Source organism: Helianthus annuus, chromosome 16, assembly GCF_002127325.2.
Source record: "Helianthus annuus cultivar XRQ/B chromosome 16, HanXRQr2.0-SUNRISE, whole genome shotgun sequence".
Classification (NCBI taxonomy): domain Eukaryota; kingdom Viridiplantae; phylum Streptophyta; class Magnoliopsida; order Asterales; family Asteraceae; genus Helianthus; species Helianthus annuus.
The window spans coordinates 25211775-25231469 of record NC_035448.2 but is presented as its reverse complement, the minus strand read 5'-3'; positions in this window follow the sequence as shown (position 1 = coordinate 25231469).

Below are 19695 nucleotides of genomic sequence, written 5' to 3'. Positions count from 1 at the left end.
GCTGAGAGTCCGGGAGGAGGACGTCTCCAAAACTGCCTTCAGAACTCGTTACGGTCACTACGAGTTTCTTCTCATGCCGTTCGGGTTAACGAACGCGCCTGCTGTATTTATGGACCTTATGAACAGGGTGTGCAAACCCTATCTTGTCAAGTTTGTCATAGTATTCATCGACGACAATCTGATCTACTCCAAGAGTCAGGAGGAACACGAGCAGCATCTTCGCCTCATTTTAGAACTCCTTCGGAAGGAGCAGCTATACGCTAAGTTTTCGAAATGCGACTTCTGGCTTCGTGAAGTCCACTTCTTAGGCCATGTAGTGAACAAGGATGGGATCCATGTCGATCCATCCAAGGTAGACTCGTTCAGAAGCTGGCCTGCACCGCGTACGCCAACGGAAATACGCCAATTCTTGGGTTTGGCGGGTTACTACAGACGGTTTATTAAAGACTTTTCGAAGATTGCTCAGCCGCTTACGTTACTGACACAGAAGGGTGTTACCTATCGCTGGGGAGAGCCCCAGGAGACTGCTTTTAAGCACTTAAAGGATAGACTTTGCAGCGCACCTATCCTCTCTCTGCCAGAGGGCACAAATGACTTCGTGGTTTATTGTGATGCATCCATTCGGGGACTTGGATGTGTGTTAATGCAGCGCGACAAGGTTATTGCTTACGCTTCACGTCAACTCAAGATTCACGAACGGAACTACACGACGCACGATTTAGAGCTGGGAGCTGTTGTTTTCGCGCTTAAGATATGGCGACACTACCTGTACGGTACCAGGTGCACGATTTACACCGATCACAGGAGTCTCGAGCATATCCTTAAGTAGAAGGATTTGAACATGCGTCAACGACGATGGGTCGAGTTGCTGAACGACTACGAATGCGCTTTCAAGTATCATCCAGGCAAAGCCAATGTTGTGGCTGATGCCCTTAGTCAAAAAGACACTCTACCACGGCGCGTGCGAGCGCTACAGCTCACTATTCAGTCCGGTCTACCTGCTCAGATACGGAATGCTCAGATAGAAGCATTGAAGCCCGAAAACGTCAAGGCTGAAGCCTTACGCGGCTCACGACAACGAATGGAACAGAAGGCAGACGGCGCCTACTATGTAACGGGGCGTATTTGGGTCCCACTTTATGGCGGTCTACGCGAACTTGTGATGGACGAAGCACACAAGTCTCGCTACTCGGTACATCCAGGGTCGGACAAAATGTACCACGACATCAAAACTACTTATTGGTGGCCTAGCATGAAGGCCCACATTGCTACGTACGTTGGAAAATGCTTGACCTGTGCGAGAGTCAAGGTCGAATATCAGAAACCAGCTGGCCTACTTCAGCAGCCTAAGATACCTCAATGGAAATGGGAAGAAATTTCCATGGATTTCGTTACAGGCCTACCTAGATCCCAGCGGGGGAACGACACTATATGGGTGATCGTGGATCGACTCACCAAGTCTGTGCACTTCCTAGCTATAAAGGAAACGGATAAGTTCTCCACTCTCGCAGACGTCTATCTAAAAGAAGTTGTTTCGAGGCACGGGGTGCCCACATCCATCATTTCGGATCGCGATGCACGATTCACGTCAGAACTTTGGCAAGCAATGCACAAATCTTTCGGCTCAGGACTAGACATGAGCACAGCATATCATCCTCAGACGAATGGGCAGTCTGAGCGTACGATCCAAACTCTCGAAGACATGCTTCGGGCATGTGTTATTGATTTCGGCAATGGCTGGGAAAAGCACCTCCCTTTGGTGGAGTTCTCTTACAATAACAGTTATCACACCAGCATTCAAGCCGCTCCATTCGAGGCATTGTACGGGCGTAAATGCCGGTCACCTCTCTGTTGGGCAGAGGTGGGGGATAGTCAAATTACGGGTCCAGAGATTGTAGTGGACGCCACAGAAAAGATTGCACAGATACGACAACGCATGGCGGCAGCACGCGACCGTCAGAAATCCTACGCGGATAAGCGTAGAAAGCCTTTGGAATTTCAGGTCGGGGACCGGGTTTTATTGAAAGTCTCATCCTGGAAGGGTGTGGTACGTTTTGGCAAACGGGGCAAACTGAATCCGAGGTACGTCGGACCATTCGAAATCATAGAAAAGATTGGCAAAGTCGCATACAAGCTAAACCTACCAGCTGAACTCGGGGCAGTTCACAATGTCTTTCATGTGTCGAACTTAAAGAAGTGCCTATCAGATGAAAACCTCGTCATTCCTTTTAAAGAACTCACTATCGACGAGCGGTTGCAGTTCGTCGAGGAACCAGTTGAAATCACGGACCGGGATGTGAAGGTCCTCAAAAGCAAGAGAATCCCTCTTGTTCGAGTACATTGGAACTCCAAACGTGGCCCAGAGTACACCTGGGAACGCGAAGACAGGATGACAGAAAAGTACCCCCAGTTATTCGAAACCAATGCAACCACTACTGAGGCTGAAGCTACTACTTCGGAATTTCGGGACGAAATTCCAGATCAACGGGGGGAGGATGTGACACCCCAGGAAAACCAGTGAACGATTGAACTTACCTAGCTTCCTCAGTGAGTGCATACCAAATTTCGGGACGAAATTTCCAATTAGTTGGGGATAATGTGACAACTCGAACTTTAGACTTGCTTTGATGTAACGTTACGTGCTTATGAGAACTGAATTATATGATTTGGTGATATGATGTGTTACGTGCTATATGATTTAATGTGAATGCATATGTTATGTGAACCAAATGTTAACCCAACCGCATACAAGCCCATTCGGGCCACACACTCAACTCGAGACCACAAGGCGGCCCAAGTGAGGTTCCGGCCCACTTCTCTTATACGTATGCATACACTATTAGGGTTGCTAGTTTTCACAATTCTCCTTGCAACTAAGAACACACACACAAACTCTCTCTCAACTCGGAACCAAGGGCTGCCGAAGAAAAATACGCATCGAAGCTTGTTGAATCTGGATCCCTTCTCTTCATCTCGGTTAGTTTGAGTACATGATTTTTGTGTTTATGTGATCTTGATAGTAATCGGACTTCATGATGGATTAGGATGTTGCTAGTGGTTCGGTTCATAACTTGATGCATTATGATTTCCTGTTTTGTTATGATGTTGGGTATGATATGATAAATCGGTCCAAGTAAATGATAACCGGCTAGGTTGCATGCTAGTATGATGATATGATTATGATTCGGTTTGTTTGTTAATCCGATTATTTGTTTTGATGCTGTTATGAACATGCTAAATGATGATGATTTGAAGGTGTTATGAATATGATTGAATGCTGAATAAACGTTGATTTGATCTGTTTCCGAAACTGCCTAAGTGTTAGCTTGAATCACGGAATAATTGTTGCATGAATTATGGAAATCAGTTACACACTTGGTTGCGACCCAGATTGCGAGTCGGGAATCCACAGTCTCGACTCGAGACCACAACAGCATCAGTCGAAACCACGGTTACGAGTTCCGTTGCGACTCGTAACCAGACCATGACAAGCCGAGACCGAGGTTGCGAGTCCCGTTGCGACTCGTAACCGGACCATGTCAAGCCGAAACCCCTGTTGCGACTCGAGATCGCCGGTTGCGACTCGAGACCAGTATTGCACGAACACTGTTTTGGGCCTGCACTGTCACGGGCCCAATCATTCTGGGCTAAACATTTTGGACTTATGCATTTGACTGTCATGCGTTATGTTTTTGGGCTGTGTATACCATTGGACTTTTATTGGGCCGATATGTTATTTGGTTAAATGTTACTTGGGCTGATTGTCTTTCGGGCTTAGACATTGGATCACACAAGTTTAATGTGCGGTATATATATTGGGCCGTGTTATGTTGGGCCAAGATTAGAACGCACAAGTATGCTCTTGACTGCTAAGTGTTACCATGTTCTATAAGTGCTCGAAACATGTTAACTTGTATGTTTAATACGTGCATTACGTGAAGTCAAAACCTGACTTGTATAAACCGTGATAGGACGTGGTTGACCATTTACTTGCTACCTGTACTCTTTGTGTATCTGCCGAGCAAACCAAGGTGAGTTCACACAGCCAAGGCATGGGATTCCCGGGTTGGGAATTGGGTTGGATATGTTGATATTGAAAGAGTTACTCGTACTTACGCATTCACTAGACTATAGACCATCGTCCTCAGGATAGTCAGGACACGTTACGTAAAACCTACGTAACCCAGTATTTGCCATTTGTCTCCCGGGTTGGGAGGACACGTTACGTAAAGCCTACGTAACCCAATACCTACTACTGTCTCCCGGGTCGGAAGGACACGCTGCGTAAATCCTGCGTAGCCCCCACGCGTACCACTGTCCTCGGGGAAGGGCACGTCACGTAAATCCTGCGTGACCCAGTACGTATTCCTGTTCTCGGTTTAAGAAGAACACATGGTCGCACTAGTCTGGTAAGTACCATAATGGGAAGCCCCCATTATAAAGGATAAACGTGAGAATCCCTCACCAGTAGTATATACATGTATGGGAAGCCCCCACTAGATGAACTTACGCATTACTATTACGCACTTACTTTCTGTGAACTCGCTCAACTAGTTTGTTGATTATTTGCTGCATGCCTTGCAGGACCTTAGGTATACTTGGAGCTTGCACCAGAGGAGAAGCGGGTCGTTGTGGACAAGAACATGTGAATGCTTTTTAAACACTTTTACATTCACACATTGATACTTATGTTTTGGGTTTTACATTTAATGCTTCCGCTACATATACAATGTTTGGTTTTGAACATCAATTATGTCTATGATATTATTAAATACTATGTTTGATATAATTGGTGGCTTGATCCTGGTCGGTCACGCCCCCAGGCGGTGATACCCCGCAGGTGGATTTTGGGGGTGTGACAGAGTCTACCTTGGATGGATCGACATGGACCCCATCCTTGTTCACTACGTGGCCTAAGAAGTGGACTTCACGAAGCCAGAAGTCGCATTTCGAAAACTTAGTGTACAGCTGTTCCTTCCGAAGGAGTTCCAAAATAAGTCGTAGATGCTGCTCGTGTTCCTCCTGACTCTTGGAGTAAATTAGAATGTCGTTGATGAATACTATGACGAATTTGTCAAGATAGGGTTTGCACACCCTGTTCATAAGGTCCATAAATATGGCAGGTGCGTTCGTTAACCCAAACGGCATGACAAGAAACTCGTAGTGGCCATAACGAGTTCTGAATGATGTCATGGAGATGTTCTCCTCTCGGACTCTCAGCTGATGATAACCATACCTCAAGTCTATCTTCGAATAGTAACACGACCCTTGCAACTGGTCGAATAAGTCGTCTATGCGTGGAAGAGGATAACGGTTTTTCACCGTCATCTTGTTCAGTTCACGGTAGTCGATGCACATCCTGAAGGTACCATCCCTCCTTCTCACGAACAATACTGGAGCTCCCCAAGGTGAAGAGCTTGGACGAATGAAGCCCTTTTCCAAGAGCTCTTGTAGCTGCTTTGACAGTTCCTCCAATTCTGATGGAGCTAGATGATATGGTGCGCGAGCTATGGATGCTGTCCAGATCTATAGGCAATGAGGTCGGTAGGGAACGTCTGACCAGCGTGGATAAGATTACAATCCTGAACTAAATACAGCTTCTAGACCTTACCATTAACTAACACTACGACACGTTGGGTGTTTAAGGGAGTTGGGGTATGTTTTATCATTCGACTAACTTCAAGGACATATAATTGGTATTCACACCCGAATCAAACAATATAGTAACATAGAAGTCGACAAGAATGAACTTACCCATTATTACGTTAAGATCGTCCCTTGCATCACCCTGACCCATCCCGATCACACGGCCATAGGCGTCATTGTTGCCATTGATTCCCCCGTTGCTAACCCCATTGTCGTTCCTGCTTCCCTGGTCGTGGTTCTGATTCTGGTTCCAGTTCAGTTGTGGATAGTGTCTCTCATAGTGATCTCTTGTACCATACTGAAAACATTCTCTAAAACTTTGCTGCTGCCACTGAGCCTGTGGGGCTTGAGGCTGTTGTTGTCGTTGTTCCTGACTTACAGGACGTGAGTTTCGACAATCCTTAGCTTCATGACCAATCTTGAGACATCTCTGACATCGTTCCTTGCGACACCGTCCACCGTGGTGTCTATTACAAATGTTGCACCATGGATGAATTCCTCGATATCTTTTCTGCCCATGACTACTAGAAAACTGATGTCTGGCCCTTTGGTAGTCATTTATCTCTTGCTTCTGCGTCAGAGGCTGGACCAAAATTAATCCCGTGCTCAGGTTTTCATCCCACTTGCATTTGTTATCTCTAGAAGCACATGCAGTATTAATCTTAGCACGTTTCGGTAGTTTGTTCTGTTCTACAGCCTAGTCCGTGAGACGATGAGCCAGTCGAGTGACTTGCTGGATAGTGCCAAGGTTAGCTGTGGTCATATGACTCTGAATTTCGGGCACTAGACCCTTGAGATACAGTTCGATGCGTTTGGTGGGAGAGTCTACCATAGTAGGACAAAATGTGGCTAACTCGTTTGAACTCCTCGTATAAACTTCAATTTCAGACCCCACCATCTGTAGGTTGAGGAACTCTACCTCTAGTGTGTGGAGGTCTTCTCGACTGCAAAACTCTTCCTTAATTAAATCCTTAAACTCATTCCAGGGAGTGGCATTAGCAGCTGCCAGCCCTAACATTTGAACCTGTGCTTCCCACCAGGTTAATGCAGCACCTTCGAGTGTTCTAGTAGCAAACTTCACTCTACGAGACTCAGGGCAATCATGCACCTCGAAGTCAGTTTCGAGCCTTTCGAACCAATGGAGGAGTCCAACCGCTCCCTCCGTGCCGCTGAAGGTACTTGGACGACAGTCCGTGAAATTCTTGAAAGTGCAGACTGGTTGCTGTGCTGGTGGACCTATTGTGTACGAATAGGACAAGGTTTAATTACAAGGGCTAGTTTAGGAGTGTAGGATCTAAAGATCCTAGTGTGTGCTATAACCACAGGATATACCTCCTGCTTGTGCGGCTGCAAGTGCCGCAGCAACTTGAGCTTGAACGAGAGCCTCTAGCTGGGCTTGAGTCATGTTAACTTGTCCAGACATGATCTTCATTGTAAAAGTAGCGTAAGTGAGAATGGTTCGCGAGTAGGGCGATGACAGAAAAGCGTAAGCACGTAGGTATTCTCATGTAATAAAGTCATGTGTATCTAAGTGTACTACGATCAAAGTTCTATATAGTTCTAGCAAGCAGGTTATAAACATAAACCTTATTACCTAGGATGTCGAGTCTTGCACGTGGAGCGAAGCGTCGTTGTGGATCGTTGAGAGCACTGTTCTGGTTATAGTCTGGTTTTAATAAAAACGTTTTCCATATTAAAACCGAGTTCTCTATAACCAATGGCTCTGATACCAATCTGTCACACCCCCAAAATCCACCCGCGGAGTACCACCGCTTGGGAGCGTGACATGACTAGGATCAAGCCACCAATCATATTGAACATGTAATTAATTAGTAAAAGTTATCCATCAATACGAAAGGTGTTTATCAAAACCAACATAAGTAAATGTAGCGGAAGCATTTATGTAAAACCCAACATAAGTATTAATGTTTGAAACGTCATAAATGTTTAATAAGTAATCACGATCCATCTGCCCACAACGACCTGCTCCTCCTTGTGCAAGCTCCGTTAGTACCTAAGGTCCTGCAAGGCATGCAGCAGAGAGTCAACAACTAGTTGAGCGAGTTCACAGAAAGTAAATGCGTAATAGTAAGTTCATGAATATCAGGTGGCTCTACTGGGCCGTTAGTACGTTCTATTGACTAGACTATTCATAACCATAAGTGTTCTTCACAATCCGAGAACAGTAGTAGGTATAAGTTCACGCAGGTTTTACGTGAGTATCTTTCACATCCGAGGATAGTAATGAGTATAAGTATCCTTCACAACCGAGGATAGTGATCAGTATAAGTATCCTTCACAACCGAGGATAGTGATCAGTATAAGTATCCTTCACAACCGAGGATAGTGATCAGTATAAGTATCCTTCACAACCGAGGATAGTGATCAGTATAAGTATCCTTCACAACCGAGGATAGTATATGGTAGTCTAGTCATAGTGTCAGTATGAATCTATTTAACCTTATCCTTTCAATCCCATTCCCAACACCCCGGGAATCCCATGCCTTGGTAAGAGTGTGAACTCACCTTGGATTGCTCGGCAGATACACAAAGAGGGTTCTTGAACTAAAGTGGTCAACCACGTCCTAACAGGGTTACCACACAAATCAGGTTTTGACACAAAGGATGCACGTACGTATCACATAAGTTAACACGTTACAAACATGTGAATATCATGGTAAACACATAACAGTCAAACAATGTATCCAACATATGCGAGTAAAATAGCCCAATAGTAATCGGCCCAACATGTTGTGCGATCCACATGTTGTGCGATCCGCATAGTCCCGGCCCAACTATACTTAAGCCCAACAGAAGAGAAGTCCAAAACATAACATACTCGGCCCATATAAAAGCCTTGTGCGACTGACTAGGTTGTGCGATTGGCCTTTGGGCCTGTCCGGCCCAAACAGCGTAACAGCTCAACGTGTGCGATGCGTTTGGGTTGTGCGACTGACCAGCCCAACCCAACATGTCCCCCCGGCCCAACAGCTAAGCTAATCCGCTAACCTTGTGCGATCAGGGGATCTTGTGCGACTAGGTGTGCCTTGTGCGTAGTGATCAACTTGTGCGATCGGATATGGTCCGATCTTGTGCGATCAGGAGCCTTGTACGAATGGCTCCCTTGTGCGATTTAGGCACCTTGTGTGATTCGTAACAAACTTCCAATTATCATGCCATCGGTTACAATCAGTTAATAGTTTCCTTATCTATTTTTATCAATTAACAAATTTCCATTTATCCGATTATGCCCCTAATCGATCAAACTAGCATATCTAGCATTTCAATTCGCGTGAACCCTAATTACATACCAAGTTTAATCATCAAGCATAGCAAGCAAACATAACAACTCGATGCTTATCCAAGTTCGATACATCACAGTCGAAACATTATTGATCAAACATAGCATCCAGATTATCATACAAATCCAATTCGCAAACAATAAACACTTGATCACATATCCATGATAGCCGAACAATAACTATAATCACATATCCGATTGGCTAGAACATTAACACTTGATCAATATTAAAACACCATCGATTATCATCATACTAAATCATGCTATCAAGAACCTTATGTTATCATTCGAGATTATCATATCACACACAACATAATATCATCAAACAATAGCTAATTATACTAACCGAATAGAGAAGGAACGAGAGTTGATCTGAACAAGAGAATGGTCTTGTGCCGTCGGGTTCCAAGCAAAACGAGAGAGAAAGAGGAAGTCTAGGGTTTGTGAGTGTAGAGTGTTTGATAAAAAGTGAGATAGTAAACACCTCTCAAGTGTATACGAGTAGGGAAATGGGCCGACCTAAACATGGGCTGCCTTAAGTCCGGTTATAAGCTTTACGGCCTAAAAGGGCTTGTGCGACTTGGGTTTATGTTGTGCGTTCGGGCCGTTTACATAGATATATACATACAAGCATGCAGTACACGTTACACATAATATCAATCAATAATTCAAAGTTCATGTAAATTATAAAACGTTCACATACGTTGCACAAAGTAGGTCTAAAGTTCGAGTTGTCACACGAAATTCCCTAAACAAGGGGAGGCTGTAACACCCCGTGTTTTCGAATGTCAAAGTCAAAGTCAAAGTCCAAGTCAACTTTGACTTCTTGACTGTTAATGTTCTTTTGCTTTTTGTATTATATGGAGTAAGTGTTGTCAAGATGAAATGACCGAATGTTTAATCAATGCGACCGATTTACGACTATGAATAGTAGGAAGTAACAATACGATAAAGTTAATCCATCGATAATCAAGTTAATCAAATCAATCATCGAACTCGAACCTCGAATTATGCGAATTTTGGTATTGCTATATGTGTGTGTGTGCCTTATGTGTTACTTGTGCATGTTTACTTTATGTTTTGTGTGGTATTCAATCGAATCAATCGAAACTCGAATCGAAACTCGAAAAGCAATCAAACTCAATCGAAAACGACATTGAAACGTGACTTACAGATGATTGTATGTTAGATATAGTAGTTGGGACTGAAAGTAATTTGACTAGGAATGTTATCGTATTCGTATCATCGTCCATCGAAATCGAAATATCGAAAATCGTCGCGAAACACTCGAAAAGGGGTTCCTGATCGAACTGGAATCACTGATCGGACAGGCTAGCCGATCGAACATACTGTTCGATCGAGCAGCCCAGCCGATCGGGGATCCTGGCCGATCGGCTACCACTTTCCTCTTTTAGAGCCTATAAATAGCCCTGTCATTGTCACTCTTTCTACTTTTGGAAAGCTCTGACCGAACCAGCCCTTATTCTTCACCTTTTCTCAGATTTCTCTCAACACCGGTAAGTTTTCACTCTAATTCTTGTACATTTTTTATCATTACACGATTCTACACCTTTCTATCTTTCAAAACTTGATTTCTAACCGTGAAATCACCAAGATCTAAGTGTTCTTGGATGATGTCATCATGGTGTTCTTGAAGAACACCATAGTTTGGCCTCATTCAACCATGAATAGCTTAAATCTAACCGATTTCCACATAAACAAACTAAAATCTATCATAGATCTAGACATTGCACCGATTTCGGGTTGAACGTCAAACTACCATTCCGAAGGACTCACCGGCCGGACTTGAGTGATTCCTGTCCGAACCGGTGAAGCAAGTAAGAACCCACGTTCTATGGTTTAACTCGCCGTCAAAATACCTTGGAATCATAACAAACAACCAAAACAGCCAAGTGGTAGACGAAAGGCCAACCAGGTCAGACTTTGCTGGCCGAACGGCTAGGCTGTTCAAACGAACAGCCCAGCCGATCGAACATACCAGCCGATCGACCGGGCCAGCCGATCGGCTAGCACATGGTCCCACACTTTTCAAACTTCATGAAGTATGCTATTGATGAAGTGATGTTCGATCGGATATGCTACTCGATTGGTAAACATTACTCTTCGGATCATGAGATACTACGCTTCAACACTTAATCGATTTTGCAACTCGTTCGTAGTATGGAATGCCAGCCGATCGAACAGGCTTTTCGATCGAGTGACATCCTGCTGGGAACTACTTCTGAAGTTCCTAACCGATCAGTTAAGCCGACCGATCGAACAGGCCATTCGATCGATCGACCTGAAAGGTAAGAACACTTCAGTGTTCTCAAATACTACAACGAAAACTTCAAAAGTTCAAACCATTATACACAAGCTCATCAGAGGAAGAAACAATCCACTCGAATGGTCCAGCCGATCGAGCCTACCGGCCGATCGAACAGGACAGTTCAAACATACTTTCAAGCCAAACGAGCAGCCCGTTCGATCAAACCTGCCGTTCGATCGAACCTGCCATTCGATCGGCCAGGCGATTCGATCCATTTGCACTTGTTAGCATTCCCGCGTTACTCATTATTGTGCTATCTAACTATTCAGGCTAACCCTACTCTCAGCGCTCCCTTCAATCCATAATCAATCACTGTGAGTATACTCGATCCCTTTTTGCTTTAGCACTTTTGGGTGTTACATACGTTACTTATCAAAATCACAATCGAACACACTATTCAAACTATTTAAACGCTAACCGATTGCATGTATTACGTGACTAAATGAATGCTTGTTGTTATGTTTACACGTGGAATGCTATCTACCTGCCTTAGCAACGTAGTACTATAGTTTGGACTCAGCGCCCGTTCACACGGGGGTTGTTAAGGACAATTACTTGCATGAGTTACGGTGGTAATCATTTATTGCAAACTGTCTCGGACAGTCAACCCGCAGTCGTTGGTATCGATAGGTCCATGTCGATAATTAACATGCATCATTTCCCCTCTGTGTACGTGCTGGTTATGCGTAAACTATTCGAACTCTATATGCTATTATTAAACTTGTATGCTCACCTTTACATTTTATGTATTGACCTTATTTTAACGTATGTGACGGGTGTTTAAGATCTTTGCTTGCTAGGGAAGTGAAGCTAGAATAAAGCTTTAGAGGCCCCCAACAAATAGTTGTCTGTCAGGAACGAGCAACTAGGGCATAGTTGTCTGTAGATCTTGTCAGGCTGGGTCTTTAGGAGCATTTGAACAATATTTATGTTTGTATTAACTTAAATCTGAGTTGTCGGAACAGAACTACTTGTTTGGATGTTATCTGTAATAATGTATTTCTTTATTCGGGATACAGTATGGGACGTATCTTTAACTGGATTATATAGATAATTGTTATGGAAACTTCTGAACAATCTGTTTCACTCACTGCCATGCCCTGATGATTCCGCCATCGGTTGGGGTGTGACACAATATTCCAATAAGTGTATCCAATTAGCACGACCCATGACCACTTAAACCGCTCCAAACAGCAAGCTCCAAATCCAAGAAACCTAACGACCTACGAGCATGCAACAAGTGTATCAGACAAAGCTGGCGAGTTCACAGTTTATGAAAACGTTTGTTACCAAATGTTTAAAAACAGTCCATTAACATATGCAAGTAATATTGATAATATCTCGATACTGAACAAGACGGCTACTGATGTATGTTTTGCCCTTTCCCTAGTGCTCCTATCAAAGCACTGGGTCATTAGTTCACACCCGCCCTCTCTCAGGAATGGGGTGAGGGTGCCAAACCTAAGTAGCGCTACCAACTAATACCCGTTACCTCCTCGGTAACAATGAATGGGACTTAAAAATGATAGAATGAGAATATTATCCAATATGTACCCGTTTTTACCCAAAAGACTTATCCCTCCCTGGGATACCCACTGACTGTCCCAACCACCGGGACGCATGCTCAAAGTAGTGAACTCACCTTGGATTTGCTCGGTGAAATTATTTACTCGATTAATAGTTGATCAACCACGTCCTAAAAGGAGTACCGTTAACAGTTAGTTTTACACGCGTTTATCATACAACTAATTAGCGTATTCAAGGTTCACAGCAAGCCTATTCTCTACTTATTAAAAGCACACATGAAATCCAAATCATAACAGTTTATCTATATATGTGGGGTATCCCCCAACTGTTTAACATGTAACTACTCAACATGCCATGTACACATATACGTAATCTATTAATACCCTCTTCAACTAGCTATTAAACACGTATGGTTCAAAAGTAAGAAAATAAATATATATATTTCACATCATAATTTATATACGACACATGCATTGTCCAGCCCAATTTTATGCTTCCTGCGGCCATGCCTTGATAGTTTTACCCGACCCAACATGGCTGGCCCAAATCTAGTCATGTTGTTTAATTTACTCCGGCCCAGTTGGTTTCAAATAAACTCAGCCGCCCAATCGTTTAGGCCACCAGCTCAATGATAACTCCCTAATAATAAACATTATAATACTAACTCACGACATACAATAGTTATTTAAATCATAGGAAACTTTGTCTCATAATCATGCTATCATAATAACAAGTTAACAGTCCCACGCGGTTCCTTCGGTGGTGTGCGACGATCCAAATCGGTGGTCCGCAAACTGGGTTTGCAATCCACTTCGATCCAGTACAACCACATCTCAGCAAGCATTAATCACATTCAACTTACGAATCATCATATACAATTCATAACAGTTTCAGCATGTCATCGAATCAATCAAGATTTCATATCCTATCAAGCATCATTCATCATCTGTCACATACGTATCTAACATTCAGTTACAAGCACCCTTCTAGCGTATCAATTTCGGGTCACGTAAGTATCGTTCACATAACATAAGACTACCAACCAATCTCCTGATGCAACACTAATACAGCACAGTTCATGCGAAACATGATCGGGGTTCGATTATCACACATTACAGCAGACCCTATATAATCAACATAATGATCGATACAATTAAACCTATCCTATATTCATTACCCGAACCTAATATGCATACAGCCCTGATCATTCTTTATAAGACAATCATCATAATCATACTTCGTATGTAACATTGACCCATATATAATCATAAGTTATGCAATAATCGGGTACATCATATTCTAAAACAAGATCCTTATATGCTTTCCTACCAAATTAGCAACAAACCTTAACCCACATATTACTATAGATTGATAACCTATTAAAATTCCTATTATCGAGCAACAGTTATTCATCAAATATGCACATAGACAACAACAAGAACATGCATCGCTACCCTATACTTATACGACAAGAGAATCAGATCGGAAGCATTAAGAAATTACACTAACCAAAGAAAGGAAGAAGGGTACTCGATCACCACAGTCTTCGAAGGGGAAAAAATCCACAGCCGATCACTCAATGGTGGGAGGTAGGGTTTTGGTTTATATTCTTACGTACATAAGGGCACAAGATAATATGCACTCATACTAAAACAAAGTGGGCCGAATCCCACTTGGGTGATGTTTCTGTTGGGCTTCGGACCATAAAGAGGCAGCAACACAAGGACATAACATTGGCCCCTTAAGGAAAACTAGTGATCCTGATTACAACCGCAGCCCAATACCATCCGGCCCAATGACATCTGCGGGGCCCAATTCGTGGCCCATTAAGTACAGAACATACACAATCAACATACACAATCACGTTTAACAATCAGCATGTTCACCAAAGTCACGAGTGTAAAATAATTTTTATCACCGATAGGAGCCGTGAAAGAGAACATAATAATAAAACAGGATCACATGACTAAAAGGCACTAACCTTGAAAGTTCGGGTTGTCACAAGTTTTTTTTCATGGCATTAGAGTCGATACCAGAAGGGTAAGAATCTGAGGAAGTGGAGTCCAGATCTGAAGAAGTGGATGAAATTGCTAAAGTAGTGGTTACTGCTGTTGTTGGTGAACAGATGTTAGAAGAGAAGGAAATTGAACCTCTGTTTGAACCTCTTGCTGATCCATGGGATGCTAGTGTGTGTGAGAATGAATGTGACTATGCCACGATGTCTGCTGCTAAGGTATCACCTCAGATCTTAAAAGATTTTTGTTCAGATAAATGCATTATTGTTTTTGCTAACATAAAAGAGGTGAATGAAAACCTTAGAAACAAGATTTTAAAAGATGAAGTCCAATTTGAGAAAACTTTTAAAGAGTTGAAAAACAATTGTTTGACAAAGAATCTAAAATCAGTAGTCTGAAACATGAACACAGCATAACCAAAGACCAACTCCAACTATGGTAGAAAAATACCAAGTTTGAAAGGATCTTGAATCCACCCAAATCACTTATGAAAAATGGGTGGAGTCTTGTAAAGGTTATGAATTGATGTTGGAAAAGCAGATCAAGAGCAATGTATAGTTCGGCATTGGCTTTAGAAAACATGACCAAACTGAAAACACTGCTGAAATTGAATCTGGCTTAGTAGAAGTAATCCCAACAAATGTGGTTGGTCAAGAGATAAAAGTCACTGATAAAAATGGAAACAAAATCATTTTAGAAAAACCAGAGGGGTCATCAACCTTTGAAGAGATAGAAAAATATCAATTCAAACCCACCTGGTCTAATGAATGTGACATCCTTAAAAACTTCAAGCCAATGGATTTTTCCATAATTGAGGGTGTCAAAGCATCCAAGGCTAAGGTCATTCCTCTGAAAGATATCCCAACAGAGGTTAAAAATCTATTGAAAAGGAAACTGTAAAGAGGAAGAGAAGAAAAAAGATTAAAAACTTGTTTTGTGATTTTTGTGAGAAAAGAAACGATGCCACAAAGGACTGTTTTCATTTAAAAGCTTATGATATAAACAAAACAAGTGTCATTGAGCCTGCACCAAAATGCACAATTTATGGAAAAACCAATCATCTCACTCAAGAGTGTGTGTATCTCAAAATTTTTGAGGTTAAAAGAAAAGAGTACACATCAAAAACATTAGAGAGTCAACAAAAACCTTCCCCCAAGAACAGACTTTTGTACCTGTCCAAACAGCTGTTACAAAACAGTTGAACAAAACCTCTACTCCCAGAGAGGTACAAGTGACAGATGCACCACCATCAAACCAGTTCCCAAGAGTATATGGTCAACCACCATACCAAAAGGTCCCACATGCTTATGAAGCCTACAAAAGGCCCTCTAAGCCCAAAATGAATAGGCATCCTTTTGGTTATCAACATCTGACATAAGATGGCTCACAACAATGGTTACAGAAAAATGTTCAAAAATCTGTTCAGACCTCTGATTTAACCATTGTTCATGCTCCTGGACTTGAGGCTGACCTATCTGTGACCCCATCCAAAGCCTTATTGGCTTGGGAGACCCACCTGAACTAATTTGTTACTTGATCTGCAGGGAGCTTCTGCAGGCTTAGATAGCTTTTGGTATGTAGATAGTGGAGGCTCCCGGCACATGACAGGATGTAGAGACCTACTCAAAGATTTAAAAAACCATGGAGAGGGTGATATATCCTTTGGTAAAAACTCAAAAGGGAAGGTGTTGGGGTCAGGGACTTTTCAGGCTGGGAAGCTCAAGTTTGAGAATGTCAATCTTATTGACAATCCTAAGTTTAACCTCCTTAGTGTATCACAAATGAGTGATAAAGGCTATGGGTCATTCTTCACTAAGGATAGCTGTTGGACCCAGTATGGCCTAAACAACTTCTTTTCACGTAATATGGCAAGTGATTTCAGTATATGTGAAAAAGATGTGCGGAAATGGAAATCAGACTTTCAGAAACAAGACCTACAGAATTATCAAGTTTATATCACTTTGAAACAAAAAGGTTTACAAGGTGATTGTAAGATTATTATCAAATACAAATGAATCTTGAATTCTGTGGGTGAGAAGAGCAATGGAGTTTGTGTGTTATATATGAATGATAAGCTTCAAACTCAATTGTCTTCTGCTGGTCAGGCCTTCTATTTATAGAAGGCCGGGTACATGAATAAACAATAGTTTATTCATGCAATAAGTACTGCATAAAGTAGAAATTTGACATATTCATTGAATCCAACGTTCAAGTTGCCTTTGTAATCATGATATCCAATAATATCTGTCACACCCCCAAATTACCACATAGGGAGTGTCCCTGTTAGGCGTGTGACATACCAATAACGAGCCACCAATTACATTGAACCCATACAAGTTATAAATAAAATCCCCATTATTAATAAAAAAAACATCTTCACCAAGTTTAAACGAAAATCAATAAGTTCAGCGGAAGCAATTAGTAAACTAAGTTAAACTGTTTCAAAACCAAAGTATAATATCAAGAAATCAGTCACATAAATCCTTCCTGTCGACCCATGACCACTCCCGCTATTCCAGACAGCAAGTTCCCCAAATCCAAGATACCTAACGACCTGCGAGCATGCAACAAGTGTATCAGACAACGCTGGTGAGTCCCCAATACAAGACGGCTTCTGATTATTTTGCCCTTTCTCCAATGCTCCTATCAAAGCATTGGTCATGACTAGGTCATTAGTTCAACACCCGTCCTCCCAGGAACGGGGTGAGGTTGCCAAACCTAAGTAGCGCTACTAACTAATACCATGTTACCTTCCTGGTAACCAAACAACACGGAGGGACTTTAAAGGTGATAGGAAGAGTATATTATCCAACATTCCCGTTTTTACCCAAAAGACTTATCCCTCCCTAGGATACCCACTGACTGTCCCAACCACCGGGACGCATGCTCAAGAGAGATGAACTCACCTTTGATTTGCTCGGTCAGATTAGTTACTCTATTTAACAGGGATTAAGCACGTCCTAGCATGGTACAAATAACAATCAATTTCATGTGCATACATAATACGTATCTCACGTACGATTGATTCACAAATTACTCAATCTCATAAAACACACATTTCTAATATTTAGGTAACACCCCTATAGTTCAAGTCAAAGTAATTAACATACGAGCCTAACATCATCGAGTAGTCTTTTAGCATGAAATCAGTTCACAAGCCAATTCACCCCATGAGTTCATATCTACTGGTCACATAATGGTTACAGCTTTGAAACCCGAATATATGCAACAATCACTTTATTAATCCCCCCTTGACTAGTACGGCCCAAATCACAATCACTTTATGAAACCCAGTTACCACATAAAGCCCACTTAAGTTTGTATTTCATCTGTTTACCCATTAACCCAAATCAAGTTTATATATTACTAGCTCAATGTTTACCAAATGAATGTGCAACTAAATACCCAGCCAAATCGGTTACTCATCTCCCACAATTACCATGCTCAATTTAAATCAAGTAGTATAACAACTTTTTGTTTGAGCAATCAGTTTATTATTTAACCAAGATTACACCTACTCAAACTTCCCTTAACATTCGAATTATCAATATATATTCTTGTGTGACCCTATGTTCGGTGTGCGGCCCACTCGATCTTAACCCACAACCTTAACCCAGAACCTATTACATTACCAGCCCGCTATATGTATCCTATTTTTAAGTTGCAGCCCAAACAGCTTCCGGCCCACCTAGTCCCCTGATTAGTCGCATAGCCCAAAACCCTTTTGTATAACCCACTAATTACCTTACAAATCTGATCATCATACAAGCCCATGTATATTTTTATTATTAACAGTAACTTGGCAACTAACAAAGAAAACAAATAACAAAATATCTCTAACTTCTCAACAAATATGAATCGGCTCATCATCACAACATCGTTTATTAATATTAATCACATCATCGATCATCATGCCTATCAGATCATTATCTTTTTAATAATCACAATGAGTATACATGTATTGCAACCTAAACTACTCACATATTATTCTCATAACATGGTCACCATCAGAGGAACAATCGATACCATGTAACACTATCAAGATCACATAGCACTTTTGCTAATTAAAATCACATAACAAGACAATCAAATAAAGGTTAACATGAATATAGATGAACTAACCGAAGGAACAAGATGCTAAGATTAATCCAAACAGTGTATAACGCTTGGCACGAAGAACAATCTTTAAGGGGAGGGGGTCTGTCGTCGCACAACAAGGGAAGGGGTAGGGTTTTGTTATGTAGTTTTGGTTTTAATCATAGTTCTTGTTACGTAACATAATATTAATATTAATAGCCTTTGGGGTCGGTTAATCACATTAGGCCGAAGTGGGCTTCAAGCCAACAAAGTTTTGGGCTTTGGACTTGCATGATTGGTCTAGTATCACCTATGTGGGCCAACGGGTTTAGAAACAAGAGGAGGTGGGTAGCTAGTTCATCACATGTCACGGCCCAGATACACCCCGTGTGTGCGGCCTAAATACATGAGGCCCAGACACGTAACTAGTCCTCCTTGTTCACGTTTGGAGTTTTAACAAGTTTCTAGCACAATAGTTTAACGACTAACGTGACAAAAAGGAATAAAGAAGAAACCAGGATAACAAAACGGAAAGGCACAATCCTTGAGAGTTCAGGTTGTCACATCATCCCCAACTTGAAAGAAATTTCGTCCCGAAATTTGACAAGTAAGCACAAAGGATTGAAGTGAGAAATCAAGATTGCTGCGGATTTTCCCCCAGGTGCCACATCATCCCCAACTTGAAAGGAATTTCGTCCCGAAATTCACCGGTTACCTCAGATTTAGATTAATCGACAGGAAAAAGTTGAGGATACTTGAGCTTCATCTGATCCTCACGCTCCCGCATGAGTTCTGGTCCA